Source organism: Numenius arquata, chromosome 3 (assembly GCF_964106895.1).
Source record: "Numenius arquata chromosome 3, bNumArq3.hap1.1, whole genome shotgun sequence".
Lineage (NCBI taxonomy): Eukaryota > Metazoa > Chordata > Aves > Charadriiformes > Scolopacidae > Numenius > Numenius arquata.
The window spans coordinates 74,815,314-74,834,626 of record NC_133578.1 but is presented as its reverse complement, the minus strand read 5'-3'; the positions used below and the strand labels follow the sequence as shown (position 1 = coordinate 74,834,626).

At 44.6% G+C, this 19,313-nt stretch overlaps 1 protein-coding gene across 6 annotated transcripts in view; it reads left to right on the top strand.

Annotated features, from left to right (window-relative positions):
* TSNARE1 (t-SNARE domain containing 1) overlaps window positions 1-19,313 on the top strand; it is a 478,617-nt gene that overhangs the window by 18,505 nt on the left and 440,799 nt on the right. For all 6 annotated transcript variants that reach the window (XM_074145148.1, XM_074145150.1, XM_074145146.1 and 3 more), the window contains exon 2: window positions 8,240-8,296. The gene's annotated coding sequence lies outside the window, so the exon portion shown is untranslated. The remainder of the gene's footprint in view (window positions 1-8,239; window positions 8,297-19,313) is intronic.

Here is a 19,313-nt window from a genome sequence, read left to right as displayed (position 1 = left end):
TGCTGTGTGCTATGCCTTAAGAGTGCATTTTCAATAGATTTTTGGGTCCCTCTTATTTAATGTTGAGCTCAAGAAAGAACTGCTCCTCTCTGGGCACCACCCTACCTCCCCCAAAAAGAAAAGATGAGGAAAAAGTGAGAAGTAAGCAAAAAGATCTTGTCATGAAACCTAAATTCACTTAGAAACATCTAGTTTAGAAAGGCATCTTTAGAAGCTCATTCTGTACTTTTATTGTGAGGATGGTGTTATACTGCTGTACTACATCAGAGAACGGTGTAACAACAACTCCTCTGTCCTGAACGGCTGCCTGGAGCTGTAGGTTTTTGTGTTTAACCCGACGAATATTTTAGCTTGGTGTCTCCAGGGGTAAAATGAACGGGTAGCTGCTCTGAGGCATTAATATGGAGTGAATTAGGTGTTTGTAAAAGGCATTAAAACCCAAAATTGCTGTAGTGGGATTGCATCCCAGGGTTGGAAAAGGGAGGTGAGGTGCTGCGGTGCGTCCTCCTGCTGATGGACCTGGCTGCGGTGGGTGAAGCACTGGCCTGGTGCAAGTGTGGGGACATCCCTCTGGATTGCAGGATGAAGACAGATGGTTATCTGCTTAATGTGTGCTCAGATGAAAGGTGCTTAGATCAGATGAAGAGGTGAAATAACTCCCTGACTGCTAAATCCCTCATGTTTCCCAGCATCAGTCATGTTTCCCATTTTTGGGAGGGAGTCTATCAGAGAGCGGGGCGATAGGACAAGGAGTAACGGTTTTAAACTGAAAGAGGGGAGATTTAGATGAAATATTAAGAAGAAATTATTTCCTGTGAGGGTGGTGAGAGACTGGCCCAGGTTGCCCAGAGAAGCTGTGGATGCCCCATCGCTGGAGGTGTTCAAGACCAGGCTGGATGGGGCTTTGAGCAACCTGGTCTGGTGGGAGGTGTCCCTGCCCATGGCAGGGGGGTTGGAACTGGATGATCTTTAAGGTCCCTTCCAACCTGAATCATTCTATGATTCTGTGGTCAAGCATAAAAATAGTTGTAAAAAACCTCAAGGATGTCTCTTTTCTCTCACAGTTTCAAGACGAATGCTTGTACCCACCTCAAGGATGCTGTTCCTTGACCCTAGAAGCTTCATCCCAACATCTTCTCCCTGGCTCCCAGCCACGAGGCAGGAATAACACAGCCCACTGGGCAAGGAGATTCCCAAGGACTAGCTCTCAAGCAGAGGATGGTGGTGTCCTCCAAATGTCCTGCTCCTACAGCATGACCACACAGGTCCAGGATGGGAGCCAGGCAACATCTTTGATGTAGATAACCACTAGCTGGGGGAATTGAGACCCATTTCCCCGCTATCAGGGTTATTCTGGTGACCCAGCAATGCTTGGAGCAGCCCAGCTCTTATTCTGGTTGGGCTGGGTGCTGTTTTTTGCCACCTTCTCAGAAATCGCCCTCAGCTCAGCTTGCTTTTTTTAGAAACGTGCTTTCATCATTTGTGATACTAAAGGCTCTCCTGCAATGGAGGAGGTTTTTGGCTGTTATTTTTAACTGAATGTTTCATTGATCTGATTTACAACATGAGCTGCCGGCTGCTGTATTAGCAAGAGAGCGGAGAACCAGCCGCGGTGTGGGGTGGGAAAGGAGCAGTGTGGGGAGGACTTGAGTTATCTCCCTTGTCAGAGCTAATGCATCATGGAGCTCCAGCCCAAAGAGGCTTTTTTTTTTTTTTTTTTCATCGTTTTAAGCCAATAAAACTCAGGGCACTGCTCCTTTTTTAAGTCGATCCATGGACTTCAGCCCTATCCAGCATTTGGGCGTTAGTGTGCTGGTGTCATCGTGGTGAGCCAGTTCGAAGGCCTGATTCGTTCCAAATGAAACTTGCCCAAAAATAAAAAAGTGACGTAGATTTTGGGTAGATGAGATGTAGTCTTAGCTTTACAAGGCAGGTTGCTGCTCTCACTTGGGTTGAATTGAGGAGACTTTATTGCTCTCTACCACCTGAAAGGAGGGTGTAGCGAGGTGGGGTCGGTCTTTTCTCCCAAGTAACAAGTGACAGGACAAGAGGAAAAGACCTCAAGTTGTGCCAGGGGAGGTTGAGATTGGATATTAGGAAAAATTTCTTCACCAAAAAGGTTGTCAAACATTGGGACAGGCTGCCCAAGGAAGTGGTTGAGTCACCATCCCTGAAGGTATTTAGAAGTTGTATAGACGTGGTGCTGAGGGACATGATTTAGTGATGGTTTTTGTCAGTGTTAGGTTGATGGTCGGACTCAATGATGTGAAGGGTCTTTTCCAACCTTGACAATTCTATGATTCTATGACATTGCTTGGTGTGGTAGGGTGGAAGGTGGTTTCTTCTGGGCAGTGCCATTGTCTGTGATGTGGAGTGCGAAGCCTCCATTGCTGATGCTTTGTTACCCGGTGAGTGCAAACCAGAGAGAGGAGCACCTGAAACCTTCAATGACAGGTTTGAGTGTTCAGCTCAGCCCTAACCAAGTGCATAAGTAACGCTGGAAGCCTGAGAAAGGGGTTATTTTTCTACTTGGTGAACCAGAAAATTAAATAGAAATACAGTGTTTGGGGCATGGGTATGAAAGTGAGAACAGATGAGCGCTATTAAGTTGTTTCCAGAAGTGGCATATTTTTTTTGAGAGTCTGGAGTCGCTCACTTCCTTTAAGGCTTTCTCCTGTCACTGTCTTTCTGCCTCTTCCCCTTTAGTAGGTTGGCTGAGTTAATCACATCGGAGAAAATAGTACAGTTCGCTGATTTGGGCTTTTCTCCTCTACCCAACCATCAATGAACGTGTTCCTGAAGCACAGAAGGACTTAACGTCCTCAAGGGAAACACGGGAAAATTCAGCTATTATCTATTTTTTTTTTTTGTTTCATCCAGTCAACCAGTTAGGTCTAGATCACCTGTGTGTGCTGCTTTCCTGCCTCTCTGGTACTTGGGAGGATGCTTTGGAGAACAAATTGAGACTTAGATGGGGCTTGAAGCTGCAAAGGGGAAGAACCCATGGATGTGGAGAGATTGTGACAGAAGTGTTGTGGGGGGACAGAGAAGGGGAGCAGGGGTTATCGTGGCAGCAAGCATTTTGTAGGGGACAGGAGCAGGGATGCTAAACCACTGTTGGCTTTGAGAACATGTTCCTCTGCAGTACTCCCTGCTATGCAGTGTAGAAATGTGGGGTTTTATCGCTGCTAAGGCTTGTGCTGAGCAAACAAAATGGATTTGGAGACTCTTTAATTGGAAGGGAAGTGTGACCTTTTTCAATATATTATTCTGGAATTTGGATGTTTAGGATATTTCCCTTAGTATTCCTGAAACTGAATTGCCTGACATTCAAGATTCAAGATACCCGTTGTGTGCCCTCTCTTCCCCTGGAAGTGGAACTGAAGAAATGGTAATGTCAAGAAACCCGATTATGCAAAGTAGCGCCTTTGTGAGGTCAGAGTGACTATCTTGATGTTAGAGATCCCAAATTGTTCTGTGGAAAGTGTGTCTATGTGGCTGGTCCAAAGTTGGAAAGGAAAGTAGGATGAGATTCAACCTGTCCTGTTAGACTGAGCTTCTTTGTGTTTTCCTGTTCTCTCCTTTGGCCTCAGCATGAAACTGTCAGCTGGAGTTTGGGCCATGAAGGACCCACTGAAGTCAATGAGGCAGTGCTGTGTGTCCATTGTCTGCTGATTCAGCTGGAATAGTGTGGAATGTGTGGGTAATCTTCTCTAGATCATGCTTTTGCCAAGAAAGGTTGTACCAGGTGATCCTTGAGGTCCCTTCCAACCTGGTATTCTATGGTTTCTTGGTTCTATGGTGATACGCAATGCAGATCTCCGTGTTCTTCCCACACAACTACATGAAGAATGTCTCCTTTACTTGAAAAACTGTGTTTTCATCAGATGATAGTGGTCAGAAGGGGAGAAGAGAACTTTGTATTTCTTTATCTCCTGTAGCTTTTGCAAAAAGGCTGAAAGCTTAAATCTGGCCAGCTCAGGGCAGCAAACCTTTGTGCTTTGCTAGAGCGAGATCTTAGCTACTGAGACTTTTGCACTGAACAGAATGAGCCAGCTGGGAGATGGGAGATAACTCTAAACTCTTCTTCTGTGTTGGTCTGTATGGCTTTGTCAAGGAGGATGTTCCTGTCACGCTGGGGCTACTGTTGATGGCACTAGTAGAAACCCCATGTGCTTCATCAGAGGATGTTCTAGGCCTCCGAAGAGGAGTATGCTCACGTGTCTGGGCTGAGGAAGGCTCTTGCCTACCCAGACTTGCTCTCCGGTTGCTCTTCTCTGAATGCCCAAATTAGCTCCTTTTTTTTCTGTTGAGATGTTGTTTGTAAACTTTTCTGTTACCTTCTGCTGACTTCAATTTACCAGTGACCTTTCCTGCAGCCTGAATGCAGTGTTCTTAGTAGTGAGCAATATAAACTGTCCTAAATTACACCTCTCGCCCTCCATCCATCTCAGTTTAGTTTTGCGGGAGGATCGTGCATTATCACCTGGAGTTTGCTTTTGGAATTGAGGATGGTGACAAATAAACTCTAGCGGTAGAAACTGGAGAACGTGGACTGCTTTAGCTAGCTCAGTGTGTGGAAAAGGAAGAAGAATGGATTTTATTCACAGAATGATACAGGGTTGGAAGGGACCTCTGGAGATCATCTAGTCCAACTCCCCTGCCAAAGCAGGTCCATCCAGAGCAGGTTGCACAAGAACGTGCCCATATGGGTTTTGAATGTCTCCAGGGACGGAGACTCCACCACCTCTCTGGGCAGCCTGTTCCAGGGCTCTGCCACACTCAAAGTGACAAAGTTCCTCCTGATGTTTAGATGGAACTTCTTATATTCAAGTCTGTGCCCATTTCCTCTTATCCTGTCACTGGGCACCACTGAAAAAAGGCCAGCCTCATCCTCTTGACACCCACCCTTTAAGTATTTATAAGCATTGATCAGGTCCCCCCTCGGCCTTCTTATGTTTTTTTTCCCCTTAAGTATGCCTTGGATAGACCTCTGTGTCTCCTTCAGCCTACTTTTTCTGGGATTGTAGGCAAAGATGCTCACGTCAGCTGATTTTTCCCATCTCACAACTGGAAATGCCAATGAGGGTTATTGCAAAAAGGCAGCTGGGACTTGATGAGAAGCTGGACTAATGCAAACTCTGCCATGTGTGCTTGCCTTTGCGTGCTTCCTCCGCACCTGGAATTGCTTCCATCTCCATGAGATGACTTTTGATTGGAAACCTACCAGTGTGTTGCTGTATTTTTTGTAGTAATCTCTGGTACTCCCTTAATTTTTGCGCTGCAGTTTAATGGGAGAGCTATTGAAATCCAGCTGTGTTGGCATTCATCAATTTTGCTCTGACTTGACTGCAAACAAGACTGTGTGTTAGATGGCAAAAATCTTTAAAATGGAAAAGCAAATCCATACAATGAATGATGTAGATCTAGTTTTTTGGAGTAAAGTGACAAAAGTCGGGTCACTGGTTTAACTGAAGTACACCTTTCTGTTGGTCCCCTGCTGTACTTGCTCACAAAATTGGGACTATAATTAAATGGGAGAGTAACATGGGTGCATGCATTTGTCAGAGGGATTTTTATGTTGGAAACACTGTGTAATTTGCTGTTTGGGCACTGTATATCTGGGGAGCAAGAACATAGTCTTCAGGCCTCTGGTTCTGGGACATCTCTTCATGGGAGGTTTTTTGGGCAGCAACGTATTGATACTCTGGTGCTTGTCAGACTACGTATATGTGAGGAAATCCAAGTGGATGCAGTGACTTTAGGGCTGGAGCTTTAGTGGCTGGTTATACTGCTGTTGGCTGCACCATCAAGGTTGGTCTTGCTGTTGGTGGGGACACCAAATGTGAGGTCACAAAAGAAATGTCTAAAATGCGAGCCTCAGAAGGAGGCTCTCCAACTGCCCTCTACGCTCTATCTACTGAAGAGCAAGTAGAAAGTGCCTGGTTTCCTACAGATGTGCCTTTCACTTTCTGACGCATCTTCTGCCACCTCCTGACACATCTTCTGCCACTGGCCGTCTCTAGTTGCTACCCCCACCACAGGAGACATCAGAACTGGCTGGCTGCCCACGTGTTTATTCATAGATAATCCACGTGCTGGGTAGTTGCTGCAAGTGTTGTGTTTCGGTCTACTTCTCCACACCTTTCTTTCCTTGCTTCAGCCCTTAATATTTCACTCAACTTTTTGGCTGGTAATTATGTTTTAGGATTTTTCTTTTTTTTCTTTTTTCTCCATTTTGATTGAAGCTGGCCAACAAGTTACGGGAGCAGCTGGAAGGGGCAGAAGAATGGGACTAGTAAATGGCAAAGTCAGAGTAGACCACTAGTAGTTCTTGTATTGCTGTAATTCTTCGTGGTGATCATCACCACGGCTGAGAAAGTGGCATCTGTCACTCCACGACCACGGAGACTGGCCATTTTGTTTGCAAATATGGAAAACTAAAGGATGAATGTCTGGAGGCAGCACCATGGTAACAAGTAGTAAAGATTTCTCTGCCTCTTCCAGAACTCCTGGTGGGGAATGTCAAGAAATGCATCTCCTGTGACTTCTGCATCTCTTGTGACACAGCATCTCTCTTGACTTTTGGTAGCCTATTTGTGGAAGGATTCAGGGAACATATTCTCCTACTTATTCTCCCATCTGTCTTTTTCCCAAATTCACTGGCCTTGGTGTATGCTTAAGAATAGACTCGCTTTCTGCATTATGTTGAGAAAGCAGTTCAGAATTTATTTTTTGACCTTCCTGTGTTTAGATGATAATATTTTTAGTATCTTATATGATGGCTGTTTCTGAGTCTCGCTTTATAGTTTGGACTTTCTTTTCCCATTTAAATGAAGAAGGGGAAAGCATGATCAACGTCTTAATCCAAAAGGTATTTCAGGGTGTTCTGTCACCTGGACCAGGTTGTGCAAGAGCCCTTTTCATGGCACTTAATTACCCTTTTACATTGTTTGTGAAGGACTTCTTCAAGAGTGGATGGAGTGGGTTTGTGGCGTTTAGCCATCCACAAGAACGTACAGTCGCTTGGCTGTACAGACCCTGAATGTGCATGCCAAAAGGGAGCCTAAAATATCACCCTACTCCCAAATAAGCATGAAATGGGAAGGAAGAGATTGTTTCTCCATGTAAACTTTTTAAAAATTAATTTTTTAAAATTGGCTTTCTCACAGTATTCGTAATTATATGGGCTTTTTCTTCTATTTGTTTCTTATCCCATCTTATCTTGCTGGCAGATAACTAGGGATGGCCTTTTCTTTTCCAAACAAGGCATAATACAGGCAAGCGCATCTCTAATGATCTTAAGACTGTAAGATATGGAAAAAACTTCCTATAAAATTATATCTCTTTGGGATGTGGTGCGTGCTCTTGAATGCAGTGTAATTGGCCCAGGTTCAGCTGCGGAATTTTTGACGTGGATTTGCATCTGGTTCTCTGAAGGCTTAATGGTGCCTTTAATTATAAGTAGCCTAGGAATTGCAGTGTGAGACACAGGGTTCATTTAGCTCAAGGATCTCTCTTTTGGATGGTGACCAGTAATAACGTGTTCAAAAGAAGAGAAGGTAATGCCCCGATATGCAAATGTGGTGGTAATTTCTCCCTGGGTTTCTCCTGATGGTTAATCGTTAAGGCTGGCTTCTTAAGCATTTGTGTTACAACTTAGTTCTGACGATTTTGGCTAGTCTCGTTATGGGGCAAACGTGGACATTTGAAGGATCCTCCGCGTTTCTTCAGTGCTTTTCACCCTTTGATCTGGGATCGCTTTATTTATCCAACCTCCTGGCGTCTTTGCGAGGAAGGGAGTTATTGAGAGAGAATAACTTATAGGACTTTGTGGCACGATGCCATTTTCTTACAGTGTAATCGCACTTGAAATATTCAAGAGAACATCGTTCTCGAGTTGATGGGGAAGATGGTGGTTGGATTATGTCCCATGTGATTTATTTTTTTGTGTGCAAAGTTTTCTTGCTGCATATGAGGTAAAGAAACGATTCTATCTGAGTTCTTAATAGCTGGTATCAGAAGTGAAGAGCTTCAATTAAAATATTTCTAGATAATTTTTTTTTTTTTCCCAAATAAGACTGTTTTATTAGCTTATGTCCTTACATTTTTTTTTTTTTTTTACCTCTCTTTAAATAATCCTAAAATCTGGATACAAATTGTTTCCCACTGCCCACACTCTGGATAAAACGTCTATTTCCAAAAATAGCAGAATGATGTTACATTTTATTTGTTGTAGGAAGAAAAAATAGCAAGTTGGAGGACGTGAACAGCGGAGTGAAAGTTCTTTGAGAAGGTAGGAATGGCTTTTTCTCTTTTTTTTTTTTTTTTTTTTTTTTTTAAATTGTTGTTGTCAGATCTGTACCAGATGTGACCATGACCCGGCAATGCCGTGCAGGTGCTGCGGCTGGTGGAGGGACGACAGAGAAGGGGCTGTTAGAGCATGAGCAGAGTATTTCTGCATTTTGGGAGGTTACAGAGTTCATTTTCCCCATCAAAGCAGGACTGAGAGAAACGAATGCCGTTAAGAGGACCATTTTCGATGATTTTTCGAAATCAATCTGGAAAAATCAGAATGCCCTCCCATCCAGCCTGGCTAAAATAAAGGTAATTCGAGGCAGCTTGAATATCTCTTTTTCTGGGAGATTTTCAGCAGATGTTCTGTTCTAAAACCTGATGATCTTCCTGGTTATTTGGAGACGTACGTACAGTACCTGCGGCCCTGTTACTGAATGGAGGGGCTCAGATTTAGCATTGGCGGTGCTTTCTTGTTCAGCGTGGCGTTCCTTGTCCTAATTTCAGGGAAGAAAGTACTCTTCGTAGTCAAAAAGGGACGCTGGATAGATAAAGTGTTCCCATATGGTAATTCTTGCGCTCCAAAGTTACGAGGAACCTTTGATCAGTCCTCTGCATGATTATCTTAATATCGGGGAGGCTGATAATGTAAATGGAGATTTCAAGCTTGACCTGATTCATAAATAGGATAAGTTAAACTGATGAACGTGATTGAGTTATTTGCTGCAGCTGCTTCCAGGGCTGGATTGATTTGAATTTCTGCTGACAAGGCGTTGAGACCGCTGGCAAGGACATCCCTGAGCTTATTAACAGAGTGCTGGGGAAGGAGGAGAGCGGGAGCGGAGCGAGATGCGAAGTGTGGATAGATGGTGGTGGGCAGGCTGGGCTCTGAAGCCTGGGCCTAATAGTGAGGTCTTCTGCAATAATTTGGTTTGCTTGTAGCAAAATAGTTTCAATTAATATAATAATTTTTCTCGGATGATGTGTTCCTGGTACTGCCACTGTAGTTGGTACAACTCAATATCTGTTTCTTTTTTTTTTTGCATGGTGCTACAGGCTCAGGAGTGTTGCTGGTGAAGTATTTTCAGCACAAAAAAATGGAGTGTGGGCACTTAAAGACTTCTGTTTGGGTTATATCTATGCTCTGTCAAAGTTTGATGAAAGATACTCTTGTCCGTGGTAGGATTTTGTTTCAAACCCTGAACATTGTGAAATGCTGCTCTGTGATGTGTAGGACTTGTGTTGGATCCATGCTTTGGAAATCTCTTTTCTCTGGCATCTCACTTGTGTCCCTGAACACTGGACTGAGATCAGTTTTCCTTCTCTTGACTTAAGATTGCACCTACGTATAAATTCCACCATAGTTACAATTGGGTCTGGAAGCTTTGACATCACAGAAGTTCATAGAATGGTTTGGGTTGGAAGGCACCTTAGATCATGGAGTTCCAACCCACTGCCATGGGCAGGGACACCTCCCACTATACGAGGTTGCTCAAAGCCCCATCCAGCCAACTGATGGTTGTAGACCTGCCTGTTGGAGGTCTTGCCTGCTGGCTCTTGGGATTGAAGAAGGTCCATCTCCGCAGGGATAGCTGTGCTGAGTAGGATAGAGGGTGCTTCCTCCTATTCCTACAGGTACCCATCTCCTTTCCATGGTTGTACGCTCTTCCATTTCTTTTGACTCCAGACCCAGTTTTGTTTTCATCCCATCTTGGTTACCCTATTTTCCATGTAAAGCAGATGCTCCACTGATCCACTGAACTGAAGACTCTGGCGTCATCTGCCAGATTTCCTTCAGCCATATAGACCGCACATCCATAATGATCTCTTGAAAACAAGATGTATCATCGTAGCTAGAGGGGGAGAAAGTCTTTCCATGATAGACACAAGGTCATGACCTTTCTTCCTGGCTGGCATTGGTGCTGATGCCACTGGTGATCTGGCAGCCTTTGAAAATCATCTCCCTGATCTGATGAGACCTTGTAGCTAAGATTTAGGTCTGTATCTATGGGAAAGGTTTAGTTTTTCCCAACTACAACAGTGTAGAATATGAAAACATATATATAAAACACATTTATAGTGTGTATATATGAAAATAAGCATGTGTTGTGTATAAATATATATATAAAAATATGGAAACAATATATAATATTGCGTCTTTTGCATTGACAAGTTAAAGTAGCAACAAAGGAGAATTGCCCAAAAATAGAACAGCACTAAATTAAATTGATTTTTTTGCCATTTCCTACCCGTTATAAGCCCGGTTTAAGCCCCTCAGTTCCAGCCTTTGCTCTGAACCCACCATCCGAGCATCAGACCCTCGATGAGCGAGTTCTGCATGAGAGTTAGTTATTGCAGCTCAACTTAGGTCCAACTGTGAGAAGCTTTGGAGTCAGAGGCAAACAGAGCCTGAAAAACCTTACAAACAGAAAGCCCCGAAGGATTTGACTTTCTGGTTTATTAGCTCTGCTGTAACTGGCTGTATTTTTGTAAAAATAGCATCTCCTGTTGTCGGTTTGCAGAAGAAAAGACGGTCCAGTTCTGAACTGGAGTACGGGTACCCCAGCTTTCGGCTGTCTGCTCACGTCTGGGCAGGGGCTCAAAACGTGTCATTTAATACTCTTTATTTTCATAATTTTTAATATTATTGCATTTTCGGTTTGGCCTTTAAACAACACAGTTGTGTATCTGTCTTGATGTTAACCTGGCGTAGGCGCGTGTCCACAGAACTTCAGTGTGTTTGATCTGTAAGTATTTATCCCTATCCATATATATCTCATCCACCAACTCTGCTTTCCTTAACCTGCAAAGAATTAAAGCACCTAATGGCTGGAAGCTTTGGCAATGTGAATTAAAAGCCCTTTATAAATCAGTATTCAGTGATCTTCAGCGCACCAGTGTAAAGGTAAATAGCTACTGCGTCTCCCCCTCCTGCTACCCCATGGTCACGTCCTTGCGTAAGTCCTTGGTAAACCTCCTCCTTCTTGTGTTTCCTCTGGAGGTTGTAACAGGCTCTAAATCTTGTAATTTGGTATTGAAAATATCTTATATATTCACTTGTTTGTTACTTTTAAGAGAGTCGTTTGTATTTGACCAGCTTTGCCCAGCACACTCTCTCTATATATATTTTTATTCTTTGTACAGCTCTCTCTCTATATTTATTTTTAATTCTAAAAAGCTTGTCCCGTGCCTCATTTTTATTGGAGAGTCAGGATTTAAATGTCCAGTCAAGGTACCCTGCGGTTTAACGCGCTGCTGTAGAGGCATTGCAAAAACTGTTCCCATTTCTGCTCCTCGCTGCTTCGGCACCTGAGATCATGAGATTCTCTTTAACTTCTCCCACATCCGAGAAAACCCGGTGTTGGCAAATACAGCGACCCCCAACTCAGCTGAATATTCACTGATTTGCAAGATTGAGGTTTACCTGGTGCTATAACTTTGGGAGCAAAGTGTATCCGCGCTTCTACAAGTTTCTGAATTACAGCATTTATTATTATTTTTTCCTCCCCATCTCTTTCCAGGACTGCTGCTTTTTCTGGGATTTTTTTAAAAAAATAATAATAATAATAAAAAAAAAATAGTTAATATCTTCCTACTCAAAAATCAGAGCGGTGTCTGGTGCTGGGAAGGCCTTTTTTACAAACGCTGTGCAGCGCTGCTGCTGGGAACAGCCTCCCATAGCAACCTTCAGCTTGAAAGCTGAAATCACATCACCCCATATGACAACTTTATTATTAGATTGGCATGTGAACCCTTTGGAAGCAGCCTAGGTGGCAGCAAAAAATTTCCCCTAGATAATGTCTTCAGAGGTTTTTTTTTTTTTAAATTATTTTTATATTTTGTGGGATTTTTTCTCACTTTGAGTTTTGGTTTTGTTTAATTTTTTTCCTTTTTTTTTTTTTTTTTAATTCTTTTTCAGATAGAATAAATGTTAGAAAAGTGACAGACACCTTCTAGGTAAGGCAGAAGATCTCTGCCATGAGTTGTGATACATGCTCATGACCATCACCACAACAATTTTAAGTCACAGAATCACAGGGTTGGAAGGGACCTCTGGAGATCATCCAGTCCAACCCCTCCTGCCAAAGCAGGTCCACCCAGAGCAGGCTGGACAGGAACGTGTCCATGTGCGTTTTGAATGTCTCCAGAGACGGAGACTCCACCACCTCTCTGGGCAGCCTGTTCAAGGGCTCTGCCACCCTCACAGGAAAGAAGTTCCTCCTCATATTTAGACGGAACTTCTATTGTTCAAGTTTGTGCCCGTTACTTCTTGTCCTGTCACTTTGCACCACTGAAAAAAGACTGACCCCGTCCTCTTGATACCCTCCCTTTAAGTATTTATAGGCATTGGTCAGATCCCCCCTCAGCCTTCTCTTCTCCAGACTAAACAGACCCAAGGCCCTCAGCCTTTTCTCATCAGAGAGATGTTCTAGTCCCCTCATCATCCTCCACTGCTACATGTGGACAAGGTGAAGCCCTTGCTGGAAAGTCAGGGCAGTAGTGGAATTGGGCTCAGGGTGTGCTTTTTTTGGGATTTGTGTTTATTGCAGTAGTACTGGGGAGCTCCAAAGGGTTAGGGTCCTTCTCACCCAAGGGCTGAGCAAACGGTTGGCAAGACCTTGAAGGGAATGCATTTGCCATCAGCACAGTATCCATCTGGAGGTCAGCAGGTACCTTCTGAAGACAAGAAGATGGTGCACCATGCTCTGTGTGGTATCTGGGGCTTTTCCCTGCCATCCTTGGATAGGGGGTGCTGTGCAGGTCATCTGTCAAAAGGTCTGGCTCCATGGGTCAAAGTCTATGTAAACTAATTGTCGGTGGGGCTATGCAGTAGCTTTTCTGCTCTCACCATCTGTAAGGAGACTTGAGTTGGCAAACCTGAGTAGTTCTTGTGTTAGGAAGTTATAATTTCATCAGTCTGAGCTTCATGGAGCTGATGAGCTCGACCTCAGGTGGGTCTGGAGCATGGTTCTGAGTTTTGCTAGAGGAGCATCTCCTTTTGCTTTCATAGTGGAGGTTATTCTGGCCCTGATCCATCAGCACTCAACATAAATCAAGACCATGCAGATGCATAGCCCATTCCTGTTTTCAAGTCTCTCTGCAGACTTGTGTTCCACCTTCATGCTGGTTCTTGGCTTGCTTCCTCAAAGCTTCTGTTGATGAAGAGAGGCCTTGAGGGCTGGATGAAGGTCCTGGAGAGCTGGGAGGGGCTCCTGAGAGCAGTTGAGGAACCAAACCAGGACATACCAGATCTAGTTTGAGAGCAGGCTGGTGATGGGAGAGTTTGTCTCCTGGGCTTTTTGTTGAGCTTGGCATTACTGATCTGATTGACTTTCCCTCCTCACCAGAAAACCAGTTGCAAAATAGCTGCTTGCAGTCTTCAGCCATGCACGTGTGGCTCACTCTGAGTTGGTGGCTGCTGCGGCTTCTCTGTCTGCGAGGTGTGAGCCACCAAGTCCATGGGAAGAGCAACATCCCTCCTGCTTGCTACTGGAGCTCTGAATTTCTCTTCCCAAGCTCTTCTGGGGAGGAGGAAAGCTCGGCTAGTTATTTTTGGGTGGAGGAGAGGGGGTGGCTTTCTGTGCTGGCTGTAAGCAAGGAGGACTCAAACCCTGGGAAAGCTATGGTGATAGAGAAAAGGTTTTGGAGCCCATGTGAGGAGCTGCCTCGCTTTATCTGTGGCTCCCTCAAAAGCTTTTCAAGCTTTTCTTAACAGGCTTTGTGAGTGTCTCCATCCTCTCTTTAAATCCTGTTCCTCTCCATCCCTTTGCACTTTATAGAGAAGCAAGACGTGACTCATTACACAGCCTACGAGGAAACTTTAATGAATAAATGCATTTAAGAAAAAAGAAGAAAAGAAAGAAAAAAAACCAACAGTTCTGTCTGGGGCAGAGCGATGCTTTTGCTGTCTTGAACTCTGAAAGAATAAGTTAGGCTGCTTCTTTTTATTAGCTTTTAATTGAGTTACTTTAGTGCTGTTGGTAAGAGTAATAGGACTTTGTTGGCACTGGAGCTGTGGGTTTGGGTTGGGTTTTTTTTGGTGTTTAGTTGGTTTTAATTTGCTTGGAATGTCAAGAAAAAATTTGCGAATCTCCCAGCTATTTCTCCTCTTCCTGTTCAAACCTCCTTGACGCTGGCAGCATCCCACGGGGAGGAGGAGCAGTTCAGTGCCCTGTGGTGCTCATCTGGGCATCCTTGGCACTCATCAGGGCAAAGCCGTGTCTTTTGAGGTGCGTGCAGTGTCTTGGAGGTTGATGGCTCCCTCTTGCCTTCCAGAGGAGTTATGCTTTTCTACAAAGTCCCTGAAATAAATATCTTTATTTAACTTTCTTCCCCTGTTGCTCTTATGGAAGGAACTTTGGTGATAGTTTTCACTTTTTCTCCAGTAATAAAATAATGTCATATAACTGCAGTAGATAGACCTTGTGCGTCCTCTCTCTTGCTTCTGCATCTTCTGTTCTGGTTGGGATCTCTCTGCTCAGGACTCCTGAACAGAGCAGGATGATAGGGTACCTATATATATATATTTATATAATTCATGCAATGCATAAATTTTGCAGTACGTAGGAACAGTAGAGTCCGTCGGCTGGGGCTGGTGGTAACAACTGGGAGTTGCACTTGATTTCATTTGAAGGTGGTTCTTCGTCCTGAAGCTTCTCCTTGATTTTGAAAGCTCGTTAGTGCTCTGCTTCTGCTCCATAAACTCCAAGTCTCTTCTCTTTGTTTAAACACAGGAAAGTAATGTTTTCAAAGGGAGGGAAGAGGGTGAGAAAGAAGTGTGGGTGCTCCTCGGAGATTGAGCCGATCCATTTTTATCTTGTTATATATCATTTTTACTTAATGCTGTTATATTATTTCAGCTGTGCTTGGCTTTCAGATTCCATGCAGATATGAAGTTGCTATAACAACATGATGATTCATATAATGCTAGCAACAATCTGCTGGGATTTATTTTTCCATCATGACGACTTAGATGGTTTTTGGTGGGGATTTCTGTCTATTTTCAGACCGCGCTGTTAGCTCTCTGCAGTGATTTGCGTTGGGTTACCTGGACTCAAGGTAGTAGCACCTGGGCTTGTGTGACCGAGCCAGAGATCTCAAAGCACTTTATAAAGGTCAGTGCTGTTGTGCCAGATTTAGGATGGGAGATGAAGGCATGGGGACGTAGGACTGACCCGAGCACCTTAAGCATGTCAAGGGTGCGACTGTACCATTTGGCACCTTCTACCTGTGCTTAGGTGGTTCTCCATCTCATTCCTTCTTTCAGGGCTAGAGCTGATAAACTGATTACTTCCAAGAACCTCCTGATCCATGTAATTTAAAAAATACAGAGGCAGGAGTTAAGAACTCTTGAATTTCTCCTGGAAACATGTTGTCAACACCTTTGTTACCTCCTAAAGGTCCTCTTAAGTCACTGGGGAGTTACAGAGGAGATCCAGAGTATTTGATTAATAAATATTTTCCTTTTTGAAAATGTATTTTATTTTTTAAATTGCAGTCTGTGATAATAATTTATTTTGGGCATTTTAAATAGAAAAAAAAAATACCTAGAATTAGGTTTGACTGATTTTTCTGGAGAAAATGGCAGATTATACAGAAATATCTACTCAATGCTGGATTTAAATTGTTTCTGCTCTGCAAAGAGCAGTCGTGATGGGAAACGTTTCAAGGTACCTACAAAGATTTCATCAGCTTCTCAGTTCAAATCTGAAACTTAAGCAATGGAAATAAATGCCTTCAATGTCTCTCTCCTCTCGCTCTTCTGCCCTAATGTTGAGGATTTCAGATAAGCATATGCAAATGGAGCAATGTGTCCTGTTGCCTTTCTTGGAGTTTTGGGGTTTTCCAGTCTTAAAGATGAGATTATTATTACTTTTTTTCCTAAATGAGACCTTTTGTTGTCATAGAATCATAAAATGGTTTGGGTTGGAAGGCACCTTAAAGATCACCCAGTTCCAACCCCCCTGCCATAGGCAGGGACACCTCTCACCAGACCAGGTTGCTCAAAGCCCCATCCAGCCTGGCCTTGAACCCCTCCAGGGATGGGGCAGCCACAGCTTCTCTGGGCAACCTGTTCCAGTGTCTCACCACCCTCACAGGGAAGAATTTCTTCCTGTTAACAAATTTTCCTGACAAATTTAGGATTATCTGATGGGTGGGTGTTTTTTCTCCGTGTAAAGCTGTAGCAGGGCTTGATGCCTTTGGGAAAGTGCTCCTTGCAAAGTCCCGTGCTAATCTGGAAACCACCCGGAGGTGGTAATGTGCTTTTGTCCAGCCCGTCTCTTGAGCTGGCGTCTCTTTATCTTGCCCGACAACTGGAATGCAGTTAATCCTGTAAAAAGGTCTGGGCTTTCTGTCCTGCCTAATTGTGTTAAATTACATTTGCATCCTAAAGAGAGTGACTGCGAGGGGATGTTGAAGCCGTATATGCATTTTTTTAAATTCATAAATGCCGTCAGTGGAGTCTAAAGCATCAGATAACTGACTCTAAAGGCCTTGCTGAAATGCACTGATGTCTCCATGTCTTTGAGAATCGCCTTCTCCCCTGCGCTGAATCTCCAGATCCTACACGTGTTGCTGTCAGCTGTGTTAGGGGTAAGGAGGACTCATAACGGAGACAAGAGACGGTGTTGGAAATGTGCCGTGGGGGCTGTGATATCTGTACTCCATCAAGTGAATTTTGCAGGGGGTCACATTCTGACACCTGGCGTTGCTGCTGAGGTAGGACTTTTGTTTTCTTTTCAGATCTGTCTTCCTGCGGCAGAGGAAACATCTCCTGATGCCCCCATGCACGTGCTTTACCAGTCCCCACTCTGCTTTTTCAACGATTGGGTATTCGGGCACCGTACTAAAAATGCAATAAAACTGGAGGCAAAGGGTAAATACACGCCAGTAAATTAAAGCTTTTTCTGGAGATGTATTCCAGAATTTTAAAGCTTATGAAGCAGGGAAATCACAGAATCACAGAACTGTAGGGGTTGGAAGGCATCTTCGGAGATCATCTAGTCCAACCCCCTGCCAAAACAGGGTCACCCAGAGCAGGTTGGATAGGAACACATCCAGGTGGGTTTGGAAGATCTCCAGAGAAGGAGACTCCACACCGTCTCTGGGCAGCCTGATCCAGGGCTCTCCCACCCTCAAAGGAAAGAAGCTTTTCCTCATATTCAGATGGAATTTCCCATTTTCCAGTTTGTGTCTGTTGTCCCTTGTCCTGTCGCTGGGCACCAGTGAGAAGAGTCTGGCCCATCCTCTTGACACCCACCCTTTAGCTATTGCTCAGCATTGATGAGATCCCCTCTCAGTCTCCTCTTGTCCAGGCTGAACAGCCCCAGGTCCCTCAGCCTTTCCTCATCAGAGAGATGCTCCTGTCCCTTGATCATCTTTGAGGCCTCTGCTGGACCCTCTCCAGCAGTTCCCTGTCCTTCTTGAACTGGGGAGGCCAGAACTGGACATAGTGCTCCAGATGTGGCTTCACCAGGGCAGAGCAGAGGGGGAGGATATGTGCTATATGATGTATTGCTGGCGTCACTAAGAGATGTTGCCATCACTTCATTCCTAGGCAGTTTTTGACCACATCGATAATTCTGACCTGATCCCACGCAGCCTCTTCCATGCAGCAAGTTGCAGATTTCTCCTCCCATGACCTCCTTGGCACACAGGATGAGGACCTTCCTGTTAGCCTTGATGGCTCCTTGGACGCTCCATTGGATGCTGTGATGGAGAGGAGGAAACCTCCTGTTCATCACAGCCAGGGCAGTCCTGCGATTTTAGCTTCCAGTTGTTGGTACTGTTCCTTCTTCTTGTCTGTGTTTTCTCCTGGGCACCTTATGGAGCTGTGCTGGTGTGGCTAGTGTGAGGCCAGGGACAGAAGACAGTGTCACACCCAGCTACTTGGGTGCACGTGTGCATTTCTGTGATGGGTAGAAGATGACTCTCCCCCTGAGTCACGCAATTGCTATTTCCTTCTACAGGCTTGTAAAATCAGTTGAGGGACAGGGAGGGAAGAAACGGAAAGTATCTCCGTATTTCAGGAGAAAAAGCAATCCCTCCTCCGTGGTGGTTATTTTAGCAGCAGTTTGCATCTCAATTTCAACCCCAAAATATGCATTGAGTGCAGGCAGCTGTGTTTGCTGAGCCAGAAAGTTGTCTGAGATGGTGTTGTGTTGCTTAGTGTGGTCCTGGTAGTGTGAAAAGCCGCAAAGGGATGGTCAACCAACTGGGATGAAGGAGATAATGTGGAGAAAACCAATCGGTTGGGATTTGCAGGAAGACATTGGAAATTACTTGGGTTGCCGTGTCGGTGCCTGGTTGTTGAAGAGGATTTTCATAGTGGGGCAGCAACTGCCTTGAGGGCTGTGGGTCAACGTCTGTCCTGCTGCTCCCTCTTATAGAGCTGCTCATAGAACTATACAGAAGCACAGAGCGGATCGGGTTGGAAGGGACCTGAAAGATCATCCAGTTCCAACCCCCCTGCCATGGGCAGGGGCATCTCCCACTAGAGCAGGTTGCTCAAAGCCCCATCCAGCCTGGCCTTGAACCCCTCCAGGGATGGGACATCCACAGCTTCTCTGGGCAACCTGGGCCAACATCTCACGACCCTCACAGTAAAGAATTTCTTCCTTATATCTAACCTAAATCTCCCCTCTTTCAGTTTAAAACCATTACCCCTCATCATAATGCTCCACTCCCTGATAAAGAGTCCCTCCCCATCTCTTCTACAGGTCCTGTTTAGGCCTTGGAAGGGGCTATAAGGTCTACCCGGAGCCTTCTCCAGGCTGAACAATGTCATCTCATCTCGGCTGGAGTTAGAGAGTCCTAAGGCCTGATGTAGCAGGGATGTCAGAGTTTTGCTCTGGTCTGGTAGTGCAGCGTTACATCTTTGCCCAAAACCTCTCTGTAGAGTAAGCAGTTGATGTGCGTGATGGGTGGAGATACGTTCACCGGTGGTTCCCAGAAGCTCGTTCTACTTAGGGATGCCCAACCTTGTGACATGTCATGGTGGTGTAGCCCCTGAATTC